Source organism: Furipterus horrens, unplaced genomic scaffold, assembly GCF_987537825.1.
Source record: "Furipterus horrens unplaced genomic scaffold, mFurHor1.1.pri manual_scaffold_6, whole genome shotgun sequence".
NCBI classification, from domain to species: Eukaryota; Metazoa; Chordata; class Mammalia; order Chiroptera; family Furipteridae; genus Furipterus; species Furipterus horrens.
In genome coordinates, this window is record NW_028327176.1 from 77,545,677 (window position 1) to 77,551,752 (window position 6,076).

Below are 6,076 nucleotides of genomic sequence, written 5' to 3' on the forward strand. Positions count from 1 at the left end.
ACACAGTGTGTCTGTCTATGCCTCCATCTTGGCCAGCAGTTCTTTAGTGTCTTTACCTGGTTTAGAATTAGGATAATGCTGGCCTTGTAAAATAAGTTTGGGAGGCTTCCCTCCTCTTGAATTTTTTGGAATATTTTGAGAAGGATAGATGTTTGTTCTTATAGGAATGAATGGTAAAATTCACCTGTGAAGCCATCTGGTCCAGGACTTTTGTTTGTTGGGAGGTTTTCATTACTGCTTCAATTTTACTTGTTGTAACCTGCCTGTTCAGATACTCTGATTGTTCCTGATTCAGTTGCATGTTTCTAGGAATTTATTATCCCAAATTTAGTCCAGATTGTTTAATTTGTTGGCCTATATGGTTCATAATATGTTTTTACAGGCTTTTGTATTTCTTCTGTGTCAGTGTTACTTCTTTTTCATTTCTGACTATTTATTTGAGTCCTCTCCCTTTTTTCTGATGAGTCTGATTAAAGGTTTGTCAAACTTGTTTATCTTTTCAAAGAACCAGCTTTCAATTTCATTTATTTTTTTTGTATAGTTTTTTTAGACTCTCTTTTGTTTATTCAACCTGTGATCTTTATTATTTTTTCCTTTTACTCACTTTGGACTTCTTATTTTCCATGTTCTTTAAGTATAAAGTTAGAGTGTTTATTTGAGTTTTTGTTATCTGAAATAGGTCTGTAATGCTATGAATTTCCCTCTTATCACTGCTTTCCTTTAATTTTTTTTTACATCTTAAATTTTTAATCCTTTCTTTACCTATACCATTTTTGATTAAGAAAACTGTAGAAAGTTAGTAACTGCCATAAGTGAACACCAGGTGGTGGCACATGCCCATTTTCCACAGAATCCTGCTTTACAAGGTGTTTGAATGCACTGCTCAGGGTCTCTGCTCACACTCACTGGAATTGGTCATGGCAGATTTTAGTCCGCAGGTCACTTTTCCCCATATGTCTTCAACAGTATTACAGAATTTTTTATGGTACTTAGAGTATTCTTCAGCTAGGTCAGCCCGAAGTGGGTACTTGGGCTGGGGATCGTTCACCAGTGCTACGAGGGACTGGATTACTTGGTTGGTTTTGGTTGCTGGCTTCCAGTTTTCAGCATTAACTACTGGCAGGCAGACCTTCCCCTTTTCATTGATGTTGGGGGGATAGATCTTTGTTTTAAATTTGGTCTTTGGTGGTTTGAATGGGTACTCTGCTGGAAAGTTGATTTTGATTCTGAAGGCCCCCTTATCATATGGAGGGTTCTCAGGAACAATAAGCCCCTGTGAATTCAACAAATTAGCTTCATCAACCTGGATGTTATGGAAGTTTTTCATTCCACACTTGCAGATTTCTTCAAGCTCTTTCATCAGCCTCCTGCAGGCTGCCATCTTGGATCCAGTGTCGCTGCCTTCCTCTGATTTCTTCCATGACCTTATTATTAACCCATTCATTGTTTAGTAACATGTTATTTAGCCTCCATGACCTTGTGTGTTTTTATGTGTGTGTGTGTGGGTGGGTGGGTGGGTGTGATTGACTTCTATTTCATACTATTACGGTCAGAGAAGACACTTGATATGATTTTAATCTTCTTAAATTTATTGAGACTTTTTTTGTGTCCTAACATGTGCTCTATCTTATAAAATATTCTATGTGCACTTGAAAAGAGTGTATATTGTGTGGCTTTGGGGTAACATGTTGTGAAGATATCAGTTGAATCTATCTGATCTAGTGTGCCATTTAAGGTCACTGTTTCTGTGTTGATTTTCTATCTGGAAGATTTATCCATGATGTTGATGGGGTGTTAAAGTTCCCTATTGATTGCTACCTAGCAGGTCTTTACCTTTTTATTTCAGATCCCACCTCTCCTTCTGGTTTTCCTACATTGTTTCTAAGAATACAGTGGCTTGCTTTGATTTTCTTGTTTCCCAGGCATGGTAAACTTTAAAGGCTGTATCCATCACCTGGGAGGGGTTCATTCCCAATGAATCTAAACATTGGAGGTATCTTATAGTATCTGGAACACTTTGCCATGTAAAAGTCTTGTTCACTTTATGGACATTTTGTGGTGCCAATGAGCCAGCATCAGTGTGCTTTTGATAGGCCAGACAGATCTGATAGATCCTTTCTAAGAATTCAGAAGGATCTCCTTTTTGTTTCTGTTGAATGACCTGTATTACATGCAGGGTCTTTTGTTAGGAACCCCTTTCTTAAACCCTTTTAATATATGCCCTTTGTAATGTTCTAACAGGCTAGGTCCTTGTTGTTTGGCTACCAGTGGGGCTCTGTCAAGTAAATCTCCCTGACAGGGTTGGGGATCCCATTGGGATTCTCTTTATAGAGGTGATGAGTCTCTTCAATATCCTTATGTATAACTAGCCACTTTTCATCTTCCATTAGCATGATGTGAAGGTGAACATGTATTTGTGCCCAGTTTGGATGGTGAGTGGCAAAAATGAAGGTGGTAGATCTGCCATTTTTTTGAGGATCCTCCTTATATGAGGGTTTGGAATTTTACCAATTCAGTAAATCTGAACTGGAAAGTGAAATATGGGTCCAATAGTGGCCAGTGGGCTGGTCTTTCTTGTTTATTATGTCTAAAGGTTATTGCCACAATGGAAATTGTCCTGCTCTGGATAGGGATGTTGCCCTAGTCAAACTGGGTGCCCAGCTGGGTCTTCTAGGGGGAGAGTATTCCTTCTTCATACAAAGGTGGGGGTGTCGCCTCTTTGGGCCCTATTTCAAGGGTATCTAGCAGAAGGGGTGGCAGGGGAAATTCTGCTGCTGCTAATTCTGGGTTCCTTGGGTTCAGGCCATTAAAAGGGTTCATCTCATTTCCCTTTCCTTTTTGTGTTTTGCTATTAGGGAGGGGTTTTGAAGACAGTTCCCTTTTCTGCATCTTTTGCATGTTTTCTTTCTTTGCCAAATTCTTATTATGTAAAATCATAAATGTCTGGACATAAGGGCTTTTGCTCCATTTTCCTGACTATTGACAAAACAATTTCAACTGCATGATTGTGTAGTAATTTAGGGAAGTATTTAATGGTCATTTCCCCATAGTTTAAAGTATACATAGGCCAAGCAGTGTTACAATAGGAAACTAATTCCTTCTTAGTCATTGGACCATAGCAATAGATGGACCAATCTTCTAAAATTTGGCCCAGTGGGCTTCTTTCAGGAGTTGAAGCACAGAAGTACAAACTCAAAACTATAGCCATAGAAAGACCCTAGACAAAGTTGTAACATATGAACAAAGCTTGGGTCAATAATCCCATTAGTGCAAACAAACATTCACAAGCAAGTCCTAGCATCTTACCTCCTGTCAACCAATACCACAAATGGTCCTGACTGGAACCAAATGACATGAAGCCCAAGTGGCACAAAGCCCAGGTGGCATGAAGCCCAAGCAGCAGGGATGGCCTAGGATAACCTAACAATTTTTACTGAAAATGGTTCTAACTAGACTCAAGTGGCACAAAGCCTAAGTGCCAGGGATAGAGGACCCTGGTGTGCATGTTGTTTCAACTAATCCAATATTAGAGTTTGTCTACTCCCCCAAAACCCACTTCCTTTCAACAGCCAAGTGTTTCAGGTGGCTGACACCTTTAGATGGGGTACAGGGAAATTCCCCTAGAAAAGTTCTCAGCGGCTGCTGAGAAGTCCCCAGAGTCCTGCTCCTGGATTGGCCTGCCACAGGTAGCTGGAACCCAAACCTGAGCCCTCCAGGACTTACTGAGGTCCACACTGTTCCAGCGGAGTCACCAAAAATTGTAACTAAAATGCAGTTTTGGCTGCCTGCCACAATGATAGACAAATTTGTGAGATAGGCACTGATGCAAAAGGAAATTTATCTAAATACTGTGACCTGGGAGAATGGTGGACTCCCATCTCAAAGACCAACCCCCTTCCTTCTCAAGCTAGTTGTTCTTACAAGAAAAGGAAGGGTAGTGCTTTTTTAAATCCAATTATTTTGCTAGCTTTTAGTGCACTCAGGACCTGTCCATTAATGTTTCTAGCTTTTGGCATGCCTAGGCCCTACCCGTTCATCTTTCTGGCTTTGTGCATCTTAGGCTTTATCCATTCATCTTTTTTAGCTTTTGGTGTACTCATTGTAAGAACCTCTTCCTGCTACCATTTTGGTCAGTGGAGGAGACTCCCCGGCTCTCCGACTGTTTATGGTAATGTTACTTTTGAAATTGGTAGTATCTTTATACTTCAATGTACAGTATTCCCTCACTTATCGCAGGTATTACGTTCTAGAACACCACCACCCCCACCCCGTGCGATAGGTGAAAATTGATGAAGTAGGAACCTTACATTTATTTTACTATTAATATATATTTTAAGGCTTTATAAACCTTTCCCACACACTTATAAATCATTTCCAGTCTCTTATTAACCTTTTCCACTCCCTTATTAACCTTTTCCACACTTTTATAAATACTACTTATGTTCTTAAACATATTCTACACTTTTAAACCTACATAACTTTAACAACATATACAGTACCGCAAAATCCTGCGATATAGCGAAAAATCCGTGATAAGTAATTAAATATAATATTTTTAAAAATCCCACGATACAGTGAGGCTATGATAAGTAAACCGCAATATAGAGAGGGACTACTGTAGTAGAGCCAGTGTTAGTTTTGGTCTAACTCTACAGTGAAAGTGTAACACCTTGATGTCTCATGGTGTGGGGAACAGTATCCTACTTAGCTCCCACTTTGGGCCCTTTTTTCTGTTTCTCCTCTGCTGAGCTTTTGAAACCTCATGGTAGGTTCACCAGGTTCATTGAATGCCCTCAAGTTGAAAGTAGTTGCGGCACCCTGCTGTTCACTCTGTGTTCTGGGGGTTGAAAACATTCTCTCCTAATATGTCATTTATCTTTTCACTTTGTCTATGGTATTTTTCAACAGAGACAAAATGAAATTTTTGTAGTAAAACCTAGGAATTATATTCAATTTTTTTTGCTTCTGGACTTTATGTAGAAACTCATTCATCAGTAAAGATTTTTTGATTTCTTAAAGATTTTTTCCTAATAGTTTATAAACCATGACTGTTTCATATTTATATGTTTCACAAGGCAGGACTCTAACTAATTTATTCAAAATGGATATTCAGTTGTCCCATACCCGTATATTAAACAATCCATCTTCATCTACTGATTTAAATATCACATTTTCCATGTATTAAATGCATAAATAATATATAAATATTGTATTTATATAATAAATGCATTTATATATAATATTCTGGTGTAATGAACTATTTATCTATTCTTGATATAATATACTACTTTGATTATAATAGTTTTTAAGGTCATTTTAATAATAAGATACATCTTCCTAATTATTCTGTTTTCAAACCTTCTTGACAATTCTTATGTAATTATTGTTCCAGATGAAATTTAGAATCAAGTTATTAAGTTCTTCAAAATTACTTTGATATTCTAGTTGAAAAAGCATTATGCTTATACTGTATACTGGTTTTGGAAGAGTGACGTCTTTACGCTGAGTCCTCCTATTAAGGAGTCTAGTATGTTTTCCCACTCAGTTATGGCCTCATTTCATGTTTTTCAGTAAATTTGCATTGTTTCCTTTATATGTTTATATATTTTTCTTTCTTGTTGAATTTTGTTTAGTTGCCATTTTTGTGAATAAGATTTTATTTTTCATTTAATTTCTAAGTAGTTATGGCTAATTGGAAGCAAAGATATCATATTAACTTATAAATATTTATTTTTAAAAAATTGAGATATAATCAATGTATAACATTATATTATTATTAAGTTATTTCTCTCGGATTTTTCCATGAAAGAATCATATCTTATGTAAATATTGTCTTTTATTTATTTCCCCCCTCATTTTGTTTTCTAGGTTTATTTCATTAAGTAGACTGTCTAAAAGTAAAATTGAGTAATAACAGATAGTGAGCACGCTTCTCTTGTTCCTGGCTTGTCTTGTTCCTTTAAGTTTTCAGCATTGTTTATTTTTGATTTCTGATAAATGCTGTTTAAAATAATTAAGAAATCTTTTCCAAAAAAGATTCTGGGATGGCGGCAGAGTAGGGGCAATGTTCTTTGCT

The 6,076-nt window shown here is 37.1% G+C and overlaps 1 pseudogene; it reads right to left on the reverse strand.

Moving 5' to 3' along the window:
* Positions 1-883: 883 nt before the first annotated feature.
* Positions 884-1,381, reverse strand: LOC150006586 (ubiquitin-conjugating enzyme E2 L3 pseudogene; annotated as a pseudogene).
* Positions 1,382-6,076: the final 4,695 nt, after the last annotated feature.